This window comes from Ziziphus jujuba, chromosome 11 (genome assembly GCF_031755915.1).
Source record: "Ziziphus jujuba cultivar Dongzao chromosome 11, ASM3175591v1".
Classification (NCBI taxonomy): domain Eukaryota; kingdom Viridiplantae; phylum Streptophyta; class Magnoliopsida; order Rosales; family Rhamnaceae; genus Ziziphus; species Ziziphus jujuba.
In genome coordinates, this window is record NC_083389.1 from 558,588 (window position 1) to 579,281 (window position 20,694).

A 20,694-nucleotide genomic window follows, 5' to 3' on the forward strand; every position below is an offset into this window, starting at 1 on the left:
ATTTACCTTTGGAGAATCATCATCCTTCACCAACTTGGTGCCTTCATTCATAGGTGTGGCAACGCTATTACAATCCTCCATGCCAAACTTCTTGAGCAACTCCTTCACATAGCTTTCTTGAGATATGAAGATGCCCTTGGATGATTGGACAACTTCAATTCCAAGAAAGTATTTCATCTCTCCAAGGCTAGACATCTCAAAGTTCAATTCTAGCTCACCTTTGAAATTGCTCACTTCTTTCTCATTACCATCGGTCACTAGGAGGTCATCAACATAAAGAGACACCAACACCATGCAACCATGAGTCCTAATATACAATGTAGGCTCATTAGGACTCCTCCTAAATCCATGCTTTGTCAAAAAACCATCTATCTTGGCATAGCATGCCCTAGGAGCTTGTTTAAGGCCATACAAGGCATTGTGTAGCTTGTATACCTTCTCTTCACTTCCTTTCTCCACAAAACCTTCGGGTTGCACAACATAGACCTCCTTCTTCAATATTCCATTCAAGAAGGCTGACTTCACATCAAGGTGATATACTTTCCAAGACTTTTGTGCCGAAATTGCAAGGAGAAGTCTTATGGTTTCCATCCTTGCAACCGGTGCAAAAGTCTCTCCATAATCCACACCAGCTTGTTGTGCATATCCTTTGACAACAAGCCTTGCCTTGTGCTTATTTATGGATCCATCCGGATTGTACTTGGTCCTAAAGATCCACTTCACCCCAATAGCATTCTTTCCCTTTGGTTTTGTTACCAAGCTCCAAGTGTCATTCTTGTTTATCACATCAATTTCATCTTGCATGGCTTGTCTCCACTCTTTTCTTGCCATAGCCTCATGGACATTGATTGGATCACTCAATGCCACATTACACCTTTCATAAATCTCATTAAGAGGTCTTGTGCCTCTCACACCATCACCAATCTCCAAATCAGCCCCTATGGAGATTTCTAGCTCATTCTCATCATATTCATCATCATGGGCAGCACCTTCATCATTTCCTTGTTCCTCATCATTATCATGAGCTTCAAGTCAATTGTCTTCATCCATACTAGCCAACTCCTCCTTACTACAAACCCATTTAGCTTCCTCATCAACTTTCACATCTCTACTTATCACAAGTTTCTTGGTTTCCAAGTTATACACTCTATATCCCTTGGTCACATCACTATAGCCAACCAAGACACCAACTTGTGACCTTTCATCAAGCTTTCCTCTCTTCTCTTGTGGTACTAGGATGTAACAAATGCTTCCAAATACCCTTAGATGATCAAGAGAAGGCTTATATCCAAACCAAAGCTCAAATGGGGTTTTACTCCTCAAAGACTTGGAGTAAAGCCTATTTTGGATGTAGATGGATGTATTAACTCCTTCGGCCCAAAACTTCTTTGGCAAGCCACTTTCAAACAACAAACATCTAGCCATCTCCATGATGGTACGGTTTTTCCTTTCACATACACCATTTTGTTGTGGTGTGTATGGTGTAGTGAATTGATGAATTATACCATGATCCTTACAAAGTTGTTTGAAAGCCTCACTTGTGTATTCCCCACCATTGTCCGTCCTTAACACCTTTATAGTGCAACCGGATTGATTTTGCACTAACTTCATAAATTCTACAAATTTCTCCAAAGCTTGTGATTTTCTTTCAAGGAAATACACCCAACACATTCTTGAGTAATCATCAATGAAAGTTATGAAATACTTGCTGCCATTTAAGGATGGAACACTCATAGGACCACAAATATCCGAATGTATAAGTCCTAACTTCTCCTTTGATCTCCAATAACAAGATTGAAATGCTAGCCTAGTATGCTTTCCTTTTTGACACACTTCACACACATGTTCTTGCTTCTCCACCAATGGCATGTCTCTAACAAGTTCATGTGTGCCTACCAATGACTTAAAGCTAGCATGGCCTAGTCTTTTATGCCAAAGTTGAGAGTTGTTCTCAACTTTGGTGTTCAATGCAACCGATGCACCATTTTCATCCATATTCAACCTAAAATTCTTGTTCTTCATTCCAACACACATTAATTCATTTTTATGTGGATCAACTATAGTGCATGTCATGTTTGAGAAGTGTAATGCATATTTGCTCTCAAGCATTTGACCTACACTAAGTAAGTTCTCACATAGAGAACATCATGGATAGTTTTGATACCTTTGGTGGTGTGTATCACCACATCTCCTTTGCCTTTCACTTCCATCAAGGCTCCATTTCCAATTTTGACTTTGTTGTGGCTGCTCCTATCCAAGTTTGTGAACCACTCATGCTTGTGAGACTTATGGTGTGTTGCTCCACTATCAATGATCCATCCTTCATCATTCTTGATGCTACTAAAATAAGTAGCAACAAACAACTCTTCGGATTCACTATCACTTGCATTATCTTTAGCAACATTTGCTTGTTGCTTATCTTTCTTGTTTGCCTTGCATACTCTCTCCACATGACCCTTTTGTTGGCATTTATAGCAAAATGCATCCGGCCTCCACCAACACCTTCTTGAATGATGACCTTTCTTCTTGCAATGGTGACAAGGTTCATAGGACTTCCTCTCGGGTTTGCTAGTTTCACCTTTCTCCTTTATGACCTTAAGCTTGTTCTTCTTTTGATTTTGTGTCTTTTGATGTTGTTTAGACACAAATGCAGCCTCCATTGATTCTTCATGTCTAATCCTCCTCCTTTGCTCCGTAGCTTGCAAGGCATTCACCAACTCGGTCAAGGAAATTTCATTTAGGTTCCTTGACTCCTCCAATGAAGATATCTTGGCTTCAAACCTCTCGGGCAAGGAGACCAACACCTTCTCCACAATCCTTTGGTCACTTAATCTTTCACCTAGCACCCTAATTTGATTCACCACATTAAGAAGCCTTGTGGTGAACTCCTTAACCGTTTCTTTGTCTTTCATCTTGATATTCTCAAACTCCCTCCTTAGGTTAACGATTTGCATTTGCCTTGTCCTTGCACTTCCTTGGAACTCATCTTGAAGTTTGTCCCAAGCTTCTTTGGCACTCTCACATGCCATTATCCTTGTGAAAATGGTATCACTAATACAAGAATGAATGGCGGTGAGAGCCTTGAAACCTTTAGCCAATTCCTCCTCATGGTGCTTGATTTGGTTGACCGTTGCCCCTTGTCTCAAAGGCTCGGGTTCTTGGGGATTTATGGTGACCTCCCAAAGACCATAAGCCATCAAGTAGGCTTGCATCTTGATACTCCAAATGTTGTAGCTCTCCCCATTGAAGATAGGAGGAGAAGGAGTTGAAAAACTTGAAGAAGCCATGTGAATGTTGCTTTCTAGTATGAAGGAATATGAAAATATATTTGTGCTTTCAAGTATCTCTTCACTCTCAAGGAACGAACCAGCCCAAAAACCTCACAAATCTCACAAAAATGTGCCTTGCTCTGATACCACTTTGTTGGGGTGAGAAGGTTATGACCAAGAGCAAGCTAGCTTGAAGTGTTAGTAACAAGCAAGCTTTTGGTGATGCTCTTGGGAATGGTTGTGTGTGAGTTGTGTTTTTAGGTTTTGGTTATGGTGTTTTCTGGTTTTTAGGGTTCCTAGAGTGTTCTAAGATGTTGAAGAAGAGATAAGAAGAAGGGGACCACGTTGCTTTTGAAAAATGAGGCTTTGATTTTTAGCCATTTCATTCATTTTGCAATATAAGCTTGAAATTACAACTAGTTCACACATGCCAAGCATGTGAGCTTACAAAATGAGTAAAGTATTTGAAATTTAAAAAATAAAATGGTCAACACCTAACTTTTCATACACAAAAGAGGTCAAAAACAGCTGCAACATGTCTATTCCAAATATAGTAAAAAGTGGCACATGGTTTGAACTAAGTTCCTATTGTTTAACTAGTTTGGGTAAACAACCAAACTAGCTTCACCTAATTAGTTTCCCTTTGTATATGCCTATGAAACTTGGTTTGAAGCATCCTTGGTCATCAATAAATATTGTTCCAAGAGCTAGGAAAGTTCTGGAACCGGATCATGGGCCAAACAGCTCCAAAACTGGCCCATACTCTGCATACTGGGCCCATCAGATACAGGAAACTGTTTGGAATAGAAAATGGACTTTCCCATGTCATTTGGACCTGCAATTTGAACCATAGTCTTCTATGTATGTCTGTAGACATCCCTCAAAATTTCAGCCCAAAACTCCATTTGCAACCTGAGATATAAGATAAATAGTGGAACTATGTTGCTGGAAATTATGAATCCAGCACCATAGGCATTTCAAGCATAACATTCCTACTCTTTTGTGCATAATTTTGCCTATACTTTTGCATACATAACTTAGGCACAAAACATTATCAAAATATACCTTGCATAAATAAAACATACAAAAAAAAATATAAACTCATAAAAGGAAATGATTTGATACCAAGGTGTGCATGCTAGCCGGTGACATGCACCATCAAGTGGCAAAATTGCCACACTTCAACAAGGAGCAGGTCATCCTAGGTTCGTATCATTTGGTATCAGAGCTAAATTTTGTTCAGGTTTGATCTATCTTTATTTGTTTTATTTGTTTTTGTGTTATTCTACAATTTTAGCATCAGGTTAAGGTTTCATCCACCCCATACACGTTCTGCATCTTAAAAAAAAAAAAAAATTCATTCCTAGTTGAATTAAGATTTCCTAGTTTTATCGTATTTTTGTTTCTTAGTTTGTTGGTTGTTTTTCATCATTGTTCTTGTTAATTTTGGTTTCTGTTGACTTGCTTCTTTCAAATTTTTTCTCGTTATTAAGAAAAGGTAACGAAGATAAAATACGAGCTTGTTTTATAGCAATGGTAATTAATCGTTGTTGTTTTAAAGTCAACTTATTCACTCGTATAGATAATATTTTTACTTGTTCACTAATAAATCGACTTATTAAACCCGTGTTTTGATAATCAATTCGATCCCCCGATTGGATCCAGGACAAATGCCAATGAAACGATCGCATGGATTTAAGAAAGAATCGCTTGGATTTACCCATGGTTTGTTTATTCCTTATTCCGAAAATCCTACTCCTATTTCAATTGAATCAAAACAAAAACGATTAAAAGTGATTTAGAATTAATTAATAAATAGGATTTGTTTATATTTAATATATGTTATAGAAATGGTTATGTTATATATAATATGTCATTTTTCACCTTCCTTGGATTGGAAGGCTGGCACGGAGGCAATCAGTTCAATCTATTTCTTTATTTCACTGTGAATCTTGTGTTTGTAACAAAAGGTATAGAATTTTCTCAATTCCAATCGACCAAGCATATTATGTCGATTCTTTTGAGTAATATATCTGGAAATGGCCATTGATTTTTTATTAACATGATTTCGAACACAAACGGTACATTCCAAAATAACCATTACTCATACATCTTTGCCCTTGGCCATGAACCTCCTTTGGGTTTTTGACTGACTTCATTTTTCTATTTTCCAATCTGAAGGGAAGAAGAAAGGAACAAAAAAAAAAATGAAATAAAAGTTGCTAACTCGAAATAAAATTATGAAAGATTTCCTTTCAAATTCAATCAATCAATAATTACTATAATAATCATAAAAAATATAATGATTTCTAACAATATTTAATTTACACTTTATAATAAATACAAATCACTGTACAGTATTTCATTTAAGTATCTTGTACGATATTGTTGCTATAGCCATCACATTTCTTTTTATTTAAAAAAAAAAAAAAAGAGAAGGAGAGGGATTAGTCACATATATTTGATTGTATCTCTAATCTTCTTCACACCCCCCCCCCCCCCCAACCCCCCAATCTCACTGACTATAATGAAAAAAAAAAAGGAAATATCAACACATCCAAAAATAAATGATTGATCTTTATCAATAAACTCATTAAAGACCTGAACCATAGAGTACTTGCTATCGGTGCCACAGAGGGGTATGTTTTTAGATCTCGCATTGAAAATCCTTCTTCTTTATTCGCTAATGTAATTTTATTCTAAAATGTATTACATAATGGTAATACATATATGACCCAATGTGTATATTTAGTTAACGATTGGCCACTTAGATTTGTACGTAGAATCCCTAATTCAAATTGATATGTACAACTTGACTTGAAATGTACAAGGATTCAGTACAGTAGCTAGTACAATAGATAGTCAATATTCCTTTTCTTAAAATGAAAAAAAAAAAAAGCCTTTTTACATCTACCTGAGAATTCACAAAAAATATTCATTTCTTTTTTTTTTACTTTATGCCGGATTTTATCGTTATTTAATACGTATATAATATAAGTCTTTTATTATTATATGATATATGATATATGAGACAAAAAAGAAGAAATAGCAAGATATTTTATGTATATTAATGGAAGAAATAAAGATGTAGAAAACAAGACAGAGATTCTCTACAATGACACTGTAGGCCAATTGAAAGGAATGTAGCACAGCTTGATAGTGCGTTTATTTTGGGTACAAAATGTCATGGGTTCAAATCATGTCATCCCTACCTATTACTTATAGGCAGTAATGAGGGATCAATTGAAATTGATTAATATTGGATATACAAAATCAATCTTTAATTTTATTATATTTTTTATGATAGTATATACATGCAAGATAAATTGGGTCACAAAATTATTTTTGTGATAATAAAGCACTCTTAGTTCAATTTGGTAGAATGTGGGTCTCCAAAACCCGATGTTGTAGGTTCAAATCCTACAGAGCGTGATTCCATTCTTGTTATTTGTTCGGTTGAAAATTATACTAAAATATTTGAACAACAATCTTAATTTGACCTCCTGTAGATTAAAGAAAAAGAAAGTAGGAGGTCAATAAAAAAAAGAGATGCTAATTAATCAAAGGTCCAATTGATCACCACGTTTGTATTGTAAATATGCAATTATGAATAATCCAGCCATGTCAATTTCATTATGAAGAAAATTCCAAATAGAAAAACTTCAATCATTTCAATTTCTTTGAATGGAGAAAAGGAGAGGTAATATATCTATTTTATCCTTAAATATTAATCCGTATTACCCATGAATCCCAACGACCAAGAATTGGACATTGACCGGGTAAGGAACTATAAAATATATGAACTACCATAGAAGGGTTTTTTTAGGAATGGTTCATGCAATTAATTTCATATAATTCGTATCTTGTTTAGACCGATAAATAGAGCTGAGGTTATAGTCAAAGCTGCTAGTAGAAAATCGAAACAACTAGTTATAGTAAGCATGAAAAGGATCAATTTAAATACAATATGTCTTTTTTTTTTAATACATATGTTTATAAAGCACTTCCCTAAGTTTCCATTTTTGAAAGATACGAGGATAAGCAAAAAATACCAATTAAAAGGATAAGCTCAATTGCAAGTTTTTTATTCAGTAATTATTATAATTATAGACGGTACTGACAAAAATAGAGTAACATAGGTAAGAAATCAATTCATCATCTGGGACATCTACCCTCCCTGAAAGTTGGAATCAATAGATTCCTTGAGCAACTCTTGAGTCAAGTAAACTAGTAACTAATAGAATAGTAATTAGAATACTAATAACCATTATATGTCTACAGTATATAGATATAGAATATTAATTATTATTATAAATATTATTAATATTATTAATATTAAACTAATAAACTTTGTTTTAGAACTTCACTCAAAAAATGAAACTTTCTTTGAATGACTATGGAAAAAAAATGAGAAAATAATTTATAGTTTGATCTTTTTTTATTGTATAGATCAGTCCATTTTTTTTAGAATGATAAGTGACCTTATCTTACAACGAAAATGCCTTTTATTTATATTTATTTTAAATTGAAATTGAACTTATTAGATTTAGTAGTAGGCTCATTCACATAACCTCTCAAATGAAAAAAAAAATAGTCTGGTATGATCAGATCACTCAAAATGGGGTTTGACATTTTGTCTTTCCATATTACATAGCCCCATCCTTGTAATTAGATCAAGAACGACCCCTTCTTTGGGGTTTAATACAACACCAATGTGTATATCACGAGCATTTGTTTTTATTTTTTCTTTGTTCTTTCATTGAATATATTTACTTTTGTTACTTGTTACTGGACGACTGACCAATTCCTTAAAATGAAAAAACAAATTCCTACAAAAAAAAAAAAATTTCTCCAACCAAAAAAGTATTTTTTTTAAATGGAACATTTAATTGAATCTTAAGAATATAATAATCTCCTTCATAAATTATTGGAAACAAATAAACCATCAGATTCACATTTTACCTGATCCTCAGTTTTGAGCCTAAAGCCAATAATAGAGAAAACCCTTATATTACAAGTACTACTACGGGTACTACAGGAATTTGAGGTATTTTCTATTGAATAGTACATAATTCTACATGGACAAGCAACAAGAAAAGAGGAAAGAAATTATCTAACACTTCATTTCCATACGGATTATGAAATTTCGTTGCTGTGTCGGAAGAAAGATAGCTATACTGATTCAATATACTCTAAAGACACCTTTAGTACAATATTGACAATCTCACAAAGAAAAGATTCAACTTTAGTTCATGGAAATTTATTGATTTCAACTTTTAGGCAATCGATCCCCCTTTGATTGTACAATAATATGAAAAGCTTAACATTTCTGAAAGCATAAGAGAATATTCTTTTGCTAATATTATTACTAGTATTTGGTATTGGATCATTCATAGCATTACTATATGTTTCCTATTCATTGCAGGTTGGCTATTCATCAACACTAGTTTAGCTTATGAGGTATTTGGAAGCCCTCATCCAAACGAGTATTTTACAAAGAGACGACAAGGAATTCCATCAATAATTGGCGTTTTGATCCTTTGGAACAACTTGATGGATTTAGTAAATCTTTTTAAGAGGCCCCAATGACTATAGTTAGAACCTATCCAATTTTACAGTGCGATGGTTAGCTATTAATGGACTAGCTATACCTACCATTCCTTTTTGAGGGTCAATATCAATAATGCAGTTCATCCAATGATAAATATAATCCGAATCATAAAGCTACGAAACAATCAAACCTGAATGAACAAAATGTTAAATTGAATCGTACCAGTCTCTACTAGGGTTATTACTCATTTTTGTACTTGCTGTTTTATTTTCCAATTATTTCTGTTGAAGTGTGGCAATTTTGCCATTTGATGGTGCATGTCACCGGCTAGCATGCACACCTTGGTATCAAATCCTTTCCTTTTATGAGTTTATATTTTTTGTATGTTTTAAATTGATTCAAGGTATATTTTGATAATGTTTTGTGCCTAAGTTATGTATGCAAAATTATAGGCAAAATTATGCACAAAAGAGTAGGAATGTTATGCTTGAAGTGCCTATGGTGCTGGATTCATAATTTCCAGCAACATAGTTCCACTATTTATCTTATATCTCAGGTTGAAAATGGAGTTTTGGGCTGAAATGTTGAGGGATGTCTACAGACATATATAGAAGACTATGGATTAAATTTCAGGTCAAAATGACATGGGAAAGTCCATTTTCTATTCCAAACAGATTGCTGTATCTGATGGGCCCAGTATGCAGAGTATGGGCCAGTTTTGGAGCTGTTTGGCCCATGATCCGGTTCCAGAACTTTCCTAGCTCTTGGAACAATATTTCGTGATGACCAAGGATGCTTCAAACCAAGTTTCATAAGCAGATACAAAGGGGAACTAAGTAGGTGAAGCTAGTTTGGTTGTTTACCCAAACTAGTTAAACAATAGGAACTTAGTTCAAACCATGTGCCACTTTTTACTATATTTGGAATAGACATGTTGCAGCTGGTTTTTGACTCTTTTGTGTATGAAAAAGTTAGGTGTTGACCATTTTACTTTTTAAATTTCAAATACTTTACTCATTTTGTAAGCTCACATGCTTGGCATGTGTGAACTAGTTGTAATTTCAAGCTTATATTGTAAAATGAATGAAATGGCTACATATCTAAGCCTTATTTTCAAAAGCCAACGTGTTCCTCTTCTTCTTATCTCTTCTTCAACACCTTAGAACACTTTAGGAACCCTAAAAACCAGAAAACACCATAACCAAAACCTAAAAACACAACTCACACACAACCATTCCCAAGAGCATCACCAAAAGCTTGCTTGTTGCTAACACTTCAAGCTAGCTTGCTCTTGGTCATAACCTTCTCACCCCATCAAAGTGGTATCAGAGCAAGGCACATTTTTGTGAGATTTGTGAGGTTTTTGGGCTGGTTCGTTCCTTGAGAGTGAAGAGATACTTGAAATCACAAATATATTTTCATATTCCTTCATACTAGAAAGCAACATTCACATGGCTTCTTCAAGTTTTTCAACTCCTTCTCCTCCTATCTTCAATGGGGAGAACTACAACATTCGGAGTATCAAGATGCAAGCCTACTTGAAGGCTTATGCTCTTTGGGAGGTCACCATAAATCCCCAAGAACCCGAGCCTTTGAGACAAGGGGCAACGGTCAACCAAATCAAGCACCATGAGGAGGAAGTGGCTAAAGGTTTCAAGGCTCTCACCGCCATTCATTCTTGTATTAGTGATACCATTTTCACAAGGATAATGGCATGTGAGAGTGCCAAAGAAGCTTGGGACAAACTTCAAGATGAGTTCCAAGGGAGTGCAAGGACAAGGCAAATGCAAATCCTTAACCTAAGGAGGGAGTTTGAGACTATCAAGATGAAAGACAAAGAAACGGTTAAGGAGTTCACCACAAGGCTTCTTAATGTGGTGAATCAAATTAGGGTGCTAGGTGAAAGATTAAGTGACCAAAGGATTGTGGAGAAGGTGTTGGTCTCCTTGCCGAAGAGGTTTGAAGCTAAGATATCTTCATTGGAGGAGTCAAGGAACCTAAATGAAATTTCCTTGACCGAGTTGGTGAATGCCTTGCAAGCTACGAAGCAAAGGAGGAGGATTAGACATGAAGAATCAATGGAGGCTGCATTTGTGTCTAAACAACATCAAAAGACACAAAATCAAAAGAAGAACAAGCTTAAGGTCATAAAGGAGAAAGGTGAAACTAGCAAACCCGAGAGGAAGTCCTATGAACCTTGTCACCATTGCAAGAAGAAAGGTCATCATCCAAGAAGGTGTTGGTGGAGGCCGGATGCCTTTTGCCATAAATGCCAACAAAAGGGTCATGTGGAAAGAGTATGCAAGGCAAACAAGAAAGATAAGCAACAAGCAAATGTTGCTAAAGATAATGGAAGTGATAGTGAATCCGAAGAGTTGTTTGTTGCTACTTGTTTTAGTAGCATCAAGAATGATGAAGGATGGATCATTGATAGTGGAGCAACACACCATATGTCTCACAAGCATGAGTGGTTCACAAACTTGGATAGGAGCAGCCACAACAAAGTCAAAATTGGAAATGGAGCCTTGATGGAAGTGAAAGGCAAAGGAGATGTAGTGATACACACCACCAAAGGTATCAAAACTATCCATGATGTTCGCCATGTACCTTCTTTATGTGAGAACTTACTTAGTGTAGGTCCAATGCTTGAGAACAAATATGCATTACACTTCTCAAACATGACATGCACTATAGTTGATCCACATGGAAATGAATTAATGTGTGTTGGAATGAAGAACAAGAATTTTAGGTTGAATATGGATGAAAATGGTGCATCGGTTGCATTGAACACCAAAGTTGAGAACACCTCTTAACTTTGGCATAAAAGACTAGGCCATGCTAGTTTTAAGTCATTGGTAGGCACACATGAACTTGTTAGAGACATGCCATTGGTGGAGAAGTAAGAACATGTGTGTGCAGTGTGTCAAAAAGGAAAGCATACTAGGCTAGCATTTCAATCTTGTTCTTGGAGATCAAAGGAGAAGCTAGGACTTATACATTCGGATATTTGTGGTCCTATGAGTGTTCCATCCTTAAATGGCAGCAATTATTTCATAACTTTCATTGATGATTACTCAAGAATGTGTTGGGTGTATTTCCTTGAAAGAAAATCACAAGCTTTGGAGAAGTTTGTAGAATTTATGAAGTTAGTGCAAAATCAATCCGGTTGCACTATAAAGGTGTTGAGGACGGACAATGGTGGGGAATACACAAGTGAGGCTTTCAAACAACTTTGTAAGGATCATGGTATAGTTCATCAATTCACTACAGCATACACACCACAACAAAATGGTGTATGTGAAATGAAGAACCGTACCATCATGGAGATGGCTAGATGTTTGTTGTTTGAAAGTGGCTTGCCAAAGAAGTTTTGGGCCGAAGGAGTTAATACATCCATCTACATCCAAAATAGGCTTTACTCCAAGTCTTTGAGGAGTAAAACCCCATTTGAGCTTTGGTTTGGATATAAGCCTTCTCTTGATCATCTAAGGGTATTTGGAAGCATTTGTTACATACTCGTACCACAAGAGAAGAGAGGAAAGCTTGATGAAAGGTCACAAGTTGGTGTCTTGGTTGGCTATAGTGATGTGACCAAGGGATATAAAGTGTATAACTTGGAAACCAAGAAACTTGTGATAAGTAGAGATGTGAAAGTTGATGAGGAAGCTAACTGGGTTTGTAGTAAGGAGGAGTTGGCTAGTATGGATGAAGACAATCGACTTGAAGCTCATGATAATGATGAGGAACAAGGAAATGATGAAGGTGCTGCCCATGATGATGAATATGATGAGAATGAGCTAGAAATCTCCATAGGGGCTGATTTGGAGATTGGTGATGGTGTGAGAGGCACAAGACCTCTTAATGAGATTTATGAAAGGTGTAATGTGGCATTGAGTGATCCAATCAATGTCCATGAGGCTATGGCAAGAAAAGAATGGAGACAAGCCATGCAAGATGAAATTGATGTGATAAACAAGAATGACACTTGGAGCTTGGTAACAAAACCGAAGGGAAAGAATGCTATTGGGGTGAAGTGGATCTTTAGGACCAAGTACAATCCGGATGGGTCCATAAATAAGCACAAGGCAAGGCTTGTTGTCAAAGGATATGCACAACAAGCCGGTGTGGATTATGGAGAGACTTTTGCACTGGTTGCAAGGATGGAAACCATAAGACTTCTCCTTGCAATTTTGGCACAAAAGTCTTGGAATATTGAAGTCAGCCTTCTTGAATGGAATATTGAAGGAAGAGGTCTATGTTATGCAACCCAAAGGTTTTGTGAAGAAAGGAAGTGAAGAGAAGGTATACAAGCTATACAAGGCCTTGTATGGCCTTAAACAAGCTCCTAGGGCATGCTATGCCAAGATAGATGGTTTTTTGACAAAGAATGGATTTAGGAGGAGTCCTAATGAGCCTACATTATATATTAGGACTCATGGTTGCATGGTGTTGGTGTCTCTTTATGTTGATGACCTCCTAGTGACCGGTGGTAATGAGAAAGAAGTGAGCAACTTCAAAGGTGAGCTAGAATTGAACTTTGAGATGTCTAGCCTTGGAGAGATGAAATACTTTCTTGGAATTGAAGTTGTCCAATCATCCAAGGGCATCTTCATATCTCAAGAAAGCTATGTGAAGGAGTTGCTCAAGATGTTTGACATGGAGGATTGTAATAGCGTTGCCACACCTATGAATGAAGGCACCAAGTTGGTGAAGGATGATGATTCTCCAAAGGTAAATCCTTCCATCTATAGAAGTTTAATTGGTAGCCTTTTATATGTATGCTCTACTAGACCGGATATCATGTTTAGTGTGGCTGTTTTGTCAAGATTTATGCATAGTCCATTACAAAATCATCTTAGTTGTGCAAAAAGAATCCTAAGGTATTTGAAAGGTACTAGTGATTTTGGTATATGGTACAAGGATGGCATGAATGAAGCTTTGCTTGGTTATAGTGATAGTGATTGGGCTGGTTCTTTGGATGATAGCAAGAGCACATCGGGCTACATTTACACTATTGGAAATGGTCCTTTCTCATGGAATTCCAAGAAGCAACAAACCGTTGCACAAAGCACCGCGGAAGCCGAGTATATTGCTTGCTCAAGTTGTGCTAATCAAGGTGTTTGGCTTAGGAAATTATTGGAGGACTTGAGCTTGAAGCAAGAGGAAGCCACGGTAATATTGTGTGACAATACTTCAGCAATAGCAATTGCTCAAAATCCAGTCCAACATGGGAGGACCAAACATATACCGGTCAAGTATCATTCCTTAAGGGAATTTAAAGCAAATGGTGAAGTGAAGTTGGAGTATGTGACTTCCGAGGAGAACTTGGCGGATATCTTCACCAAGCCATTGGGAAAGAAGAGATTTGAGATGTTGAGAGGACTTCTCAATGTCTCATACAAAATTGCCAAGGAGGAGTGTTGAAGTGTGGCAATTTTGCCATTTGATGGTGCATGTCACCGGCTAGCATGCACACCTTGGGATCAAATCCTTTCCTTTTATGAGTTTATATTTTTTGTATGTTTTAAATTGATTCAAGGTATATTTTGATAATGTTTTGTGCCTAAGTTATGTATGCAAAATTATAGGCAAAATTATGCACAAAAGAGTAGGAATGTTATGCTTGAAGTGCCTATGGTGCTGGATTCATAATTTCCAGCAACATAGTTCCACTATTTATCTTATATCTCAGGTTGCAAATGGCTTTTTGGGCTGAACTTTTGAGGGATGTCTACAGACATATATAGAAGACTATGGTTTAAATGTTAGGTCAAAAGAACATGGGAAAGTCCATTTCTATTCCAAACAGATTGCTGTATTTGATGGGCCCAGTATGCAGAGTATGGGCCCGTTTTGGAGCTGTTTGGCCCATGATCCGGTTCCAGAACTTTCCTAGCTCTTGGAACAATATTTATTGATGACCAAGGATGCTTCAAACCAAGTTTCATAAGCAGATACAAAGGGGAACTAAGTAGGTGAAGCTAGTTTGGTTGTTTACCCAAACTAGTTAAACAATAGGAACTTAGTTCAAACCGTGTGCCACTTTTTACTATATTTGGAATAGACATGTTGCAGCTGGTTTTTGACTCTTTTGTGTATGAAAAGTTAGGTGTTGACCATTTTACTTTTTAAATTTCAAATACTTTACTCATTTTGTAAGCTCACATGCTTGGCATGTGTGAACTAGTTGTAATTTCAAGCTTATATTGTAAAATGAATGAAATGGCTACATATCTAAGCCTTATTTTCAAAAGCCAACGTGTTTCTCTTCTTCTTATCTCTTCTTCAACACCTTAGAACACTTTAGGAACCCTAAAAACCAGAAAACACCATAACCAAAACCTAAAAACACAACTCACACACAACCATTCCCAAGAGCATCACCAAAAGCTTGCTTGTTGCTAACACTTCAAGCTAGCTTGCTCTTGGTCATAACCTTCTCACCCCAACAATTTCTTCAATTAAAAGAAGAAAAGAGAATAGTAAAAATATAGTAGGAATTTTGTTATCTTTTCCGGAAGGATATAATGTTATAATTATCTATGGCTGTTTATGTCTCTAGCATGACCCCCTGATGAAATGTGAAGAAAAGTAGAAAAAATGGCCGATACTACTGGAAGGATTCCTCTTTGCTTAATAGGTACTGTAACTAGTATTCTTGTGATCAGTTTAATCGGCATTTTCTTTTATGGTTCATATTTTGGATTAGGTTCATCCCTTTAGTAATCGAATGAACCGAGTTATAGACATGACATGAAAGCGTAAGAACTCAACGGTGCCCCCTCGAATCAAACAAAGAAAGAGGGGGTAGGCTCGTTGAGTTATGAATAATTATAATAGTTTATTCGTCTAAATGGTAAAAAAAAAATGGATCACTTTTTCTGATGTTTCAAAAAACTCCGTTTCATTTTTTTTATGATGTTTTTGGAAAACTCACTTCATTACTTGATTCAAAACATCTGTTCCTCAATAGTATCCGGTGATACTTTCAAAAGTCACGAAGGAATCACTCTATTTCCTCTTTTTGGATGACACAACCACAATTACATCTATTTTTGTTTAATAGGCTTTCTAAGTTCATTGAAGAAGTTCTATTTGCTCAATAAAGTTTCCTATATTTTTTGTTTGTCCACTATCACTACTTATGTTTCTCTCATTTCTTTTGTACTTTGCTTTCCATTCCATGCTTATTTATCTTTTAATTTTTGGTATCTAATTGAATAGAAAACTATAAATTCATTCTATGACATTGAAATCTGACAATATTGACATAATCATACTGCTTCAATTTAGATTCAAAAAACAAAGAAATAAAAAACAAAGAAATAAGGAAGAGGGGAGTAACCTTAAATAGTCTTCTTCACAGTATACATACTAGGGGTGTGGTCCAAGTAATTCAATTCCCAAACTCGGGTAGAAAAAATATAAAAAAAAGAAGGTTTTCAAAACTTTTTTGATCATCTTTAATTACATAACATAATTAGCGACAAAAGATGGATTCCTTTTAGAGCTTGGTGTGGATAAATCTTCAGATCTAGAAATTCATTTCGGACAATTGAACCTTCTCAAACTGTTTTTTCTTAAGAACCAAAAATATTTGTGCCAAAATAATGTTGAAAATGTGGTAATCTTGCCAACTTGTGCAAATCCAAATCCACCAAGGTTTACACTCTCTTTCTTTCTTTAAAAGAAATATTTTATTGAATGACCTAATACAATATTTATGTCTATATTTTATGTTCTTTTTAATGTCTTTTAACTGCCTAAGTTTTATTGTATTTAGCTTAGGAATTGTCTTTTTTTTGGGTATTGATTTTATTTTGTAAAATGGCTATGTGCTGGAAACAGTGTTTCTAGCCACATAGATCCATTTTTGGGGCTGGTATTCTCTGAACTTTTAGAATAAGGTTATGATTTTTGGATATGTTGTAATAGACATATAAATTAAAACATAGAAAAAATAATGATGCAGAAAGGCCTTCGGAAGTGATACGAACCTAGGACGACCTGCTCTTAAACACGTATTATATTAGCCTGGATCTAATTATGTTCAAGTTCTAATGGTCACCTTAACCCCTAACCAACCTATGATTAGAAACCTTGGTATATAATGAAGACGCCACAATAGGTGATGGATGTTCTATTGATAAGTCAAACTAAAACACTCATTTACTAATGGTGTTTTAGGTGTTCAAAGAGAACAAAGAGAATTCACTCTCACAATTAATTTTCTGTATAAAATTCAAGCTTGATTTCTCATTGAAAATAAGCCTTTAAATAGGGTAAGATTACAAAGCAAAATCCCTAAAAAATAATAATTCAAAACCGGACTCAAAGTGTGGAGAAAAGAAAATGCCAGTTTTTACTGTTCATATGTTATGATATGAATAGACCACAATAATTTGTTATGTATGGATGATGAGATTCCACTGATATAGAGCCAATTCCAATAGACTTATTTTATTGGAGGGTCCCATTAGCATGCATGTAGTGGGAATTGAACCTTTGGGTGCTTTAACCATTCAGCATGGATGCTTACCAGGGATCCTCGTACATGGTGAATAACCAAATTCCAATTCAAATGAAATCTTTAGGATAAGTCAATGCAATTTAGGAGGACTCAATGAAAGGACATCAATTGAAATCTTGGATTTTTGAATTAAGAGAGATATTGAGAGACAACAAGAATTCTCACTATTTCTTAGATTCATGGGCCCAATTCAATTCAGTAGGATCTTTCGTTCACATCTTTTTCCATCAAGAACATTTTGTAAAACTCTTAGACTCTCGAATTTAGAGTATCCTACTTTCATGCAATTCACATTTACAGGGTTCAATAAGTAATCGATATTTCACGATCAATGATGTAGTACTATTTGTCGTAGTGGTCCTTATATATCGTATTAACAATCAAAAGATGGTCGAAAGAAAAAATCTCTATTTGATAGGCCTTCTTTAGTCGAATTAAGATCTCATTCAAAGAGAAAGATATCAAATATCTGGAGTTTCTTTTTGTATATTCTATGGATGATCTGATCCGTAAGGACCGTGATTGGGAATTGTTTGATCGTCTTTCTCCGAGGAAGACGCAAAACATAATCAACTTAAATTTGGGACGGCTATTCGAAATCTTAGTGAAAGACTAGATTTTTTATCTCATGTTTGCTTTTCGTGAAAAAATACCAATTGAAGCTAATGGTTTCTTCAAACAACAAGGAGCTGGGTGAACTATTCAATTAAATGATATTGAGCATGTTCCCATCTCTTCTTGAGAAACAAGTGGGCTATTTCTTTGCAAAATTATGCTCAATTTCATATGTGGCAATTCTACCAAGATCTTTTCTTTAATTGGGGGAAGAATCCGCACGAATCAGATTTTTTAAGGAAAATATCGAGAGTGAATTGGACTTGGTTAGACAATGTGTGGTTGGTAAACAAGGATCTGTTTTTTAGCAAGGTACGGAATGTATCGTCAAATATTCAAAATGATTTCACAAGATCCAGTTCTGTTCAAGTAACGGATTCTAGCCAATTGAAAGGATCTTTTGATCGATCAAGAGATCATTTCAATTCCATTAGTAATGAGGATTCAGAATATCACACATTGATAATCAAAGATAGATTCAACAACTAAAAGATAGATCGATTCTTTAGGATTCGTCCTCTCTTCAAATGAAACAAATAGAGATAAAATCAGACCGATTCCCTAAATGCCTTTTTGGATATTCCTCAATGTCCTAGCTATTCATGGAATGTGAGAAGCGGATGACTAATCATCTGCTTCTAGAAGAAATCAAAGGATTTCATGGGAATCCTGTTGGGGTGAGAAGGTTATGACCAAGAGCAAGCTAGCTTGAAGTGTTAGCAACAAGCAAGCTTTTGGTGATGCTCTTGGGAATGGTTGTGTTTTTAGGTTTTGGTTATGGTATTTTCTGGTTTTTAGGGTTCCTAAAGTGTTCTAAGGTGTTGAAGAAGAGATAAGAAGAAGGGGACCACGTTGGCTTTTGAAAATAAGGCTTTGATGTGTAGCCATTTCATTCATTTTACAATATAAGCTTGAAATTACAACTAGTTCACACATGCCAAGCATGTGAGCTTACAAAATGAGTAAAGTATTTGAAATTTAAAAAGTAAAATGGTCAACACCTAACTTTTCATACACAAAAATAGGTAAAAACCAGCTGCAACATGTCTATTCCAAATATAGTAAAAAGTGGCACATGGTTTGAACTAAGTTCCTATTGTTTAACTAGTTTGGGTAAACAACCAAACTAGCTTCACCTACTTAGTTCCCCTTTGTATCTGCTTATGAAACTTGGTTTGAATGATCTCTGGTCATCAAGAAATATTGTTCCAAGAGCTAGGAAAGTTCTAGAACTGGATCATGGGCCAAACAGCTCCAAAACTGACCCATACTCTGCATACTGGGCCCATCAGATACAGTAATCTGTTTGGAATAGAAAGTGGACTTTCCCATGTCATTTTGACCTGAAATTTGAGCCATAGTCTTCTATATATGTCTGTAGACATACCTCAACATTTCAGCACAAAAATCCATTTGAAACATAAGATATAAGATAAATAGTGGAACTATGTTGCTGGAAATTATGAATCCAGCACCATAGGCATTTCAAGCATAACATTCCTACTCTTTTGTGCATAATTTTGCCTATACTTTTGCATACATAACTTAGGCACAAAACATTATCAAAATATACCTTGCATCAATTACAAAAATACAAAAAATATAAACTCATAAAAGGAAAGGATTTGATACCAAGGTGTGCATGCTAGCCGGTGACATGCACCATCAAGTGGGAAAATTGCCACACTTCAACACTCCTCCTTGGCAATTTTGTATGAGACATTGAGAAGTCCTCTCAATATCTCAAATCTATTCTTTCCCAATGGCTTGGTGAAGATATCCACTAAGTTCTCCTCGGAAGTCACATACTCCAACTTCACTTCACCACTTGCTTCAAATTCCCTTAAGGAATGACACTTGACCGGTATGTGCTTGGTCCTCCCATGTTGGATTGGATTTTGTGCAATTGCTATTGCTGAAGTATTGTCACACAATATTACCATGGCTTCCTCTTACTTCAAGCTCAAGTCCTCCAATAATTTCCTAAGCCAAACACCTTGATTAGCACAACTGGAGCATGCAATATACTCCGCTTCCGCGGTGCTTTGTGCAACAGTTTGTTGCTTCTTGGAATTCCATGAGAAAGGACCATTTCCAAGAGTGTAAAAGTAGCCCGATGTGCTCTTGCTATCATCCAAAGAACCAGCCCAATCACTATCACTATAACCAAGCAAAGCTTCATTCATGCCATTCTTGTACCATATTCCAAAATCACTAGTACCTTTCAAATACCTTAGGATTCTTTTTGCACAACTAAGATGATTTTGTGATGGACTATGCATAAATCTTGACAAAACAGCCACACTAAACATGATATCCTGTCTACTAGAGCATACATATAAAAGGCTACCAATTAAACTTCTATAGATGGAAGGATTTACCTTTGGAGAATCATCATCCTTCACCAACTTGATGCCTTCATTCATAGGTGTGGCAACGCTATTACAATCCTCCATGTCAAACTTCTTGAGCAACTCCTTCACATAGCTTTCTTGAGATATGAAGATGCCCTTGGATGATTGGACAACTTCAATTCCAAGAAAGTATTTCATCTCTCTAAGGCTAGACATCTCAAAGTTCAATTCTAGCTCACTTTTGAAGTTGCTCACTTCTTTCTCATTACCACCGGTCATTAGGAGGTCATCAATGATACGAACCTAGGACGACCTGCTCCTAAACCCGTATTATATTAGCCCAGATCTTTAATTAAGTTCAAGTTCTAATGGAAT

The 20,694-nt window shown here is 35.8% G+C and overlaps 1 non-coding gene and 1 pseudogene across 1 annotated transcript; both read left to right on the top strand.

Annotated features, from left to right (window-relative positions):
* Positions 1–18,657, top strand: part of LOC132799879 (protein Ycf2-like) — an 84,181-nt pseudogene extending 65,524 nt beyond the window's left edge.
* TRNAW-CCA (transfer RNA tryptophan (anticodon CCA)) lies at positions 6,628–6,701 on the top strand. Its single transcript has one exon. It is a non-coding gene; the product is annotated as a tRNA-Trp (tRNA).
* Positions 18,658–20,694: the final 2,037 nt, after the last annotated feature.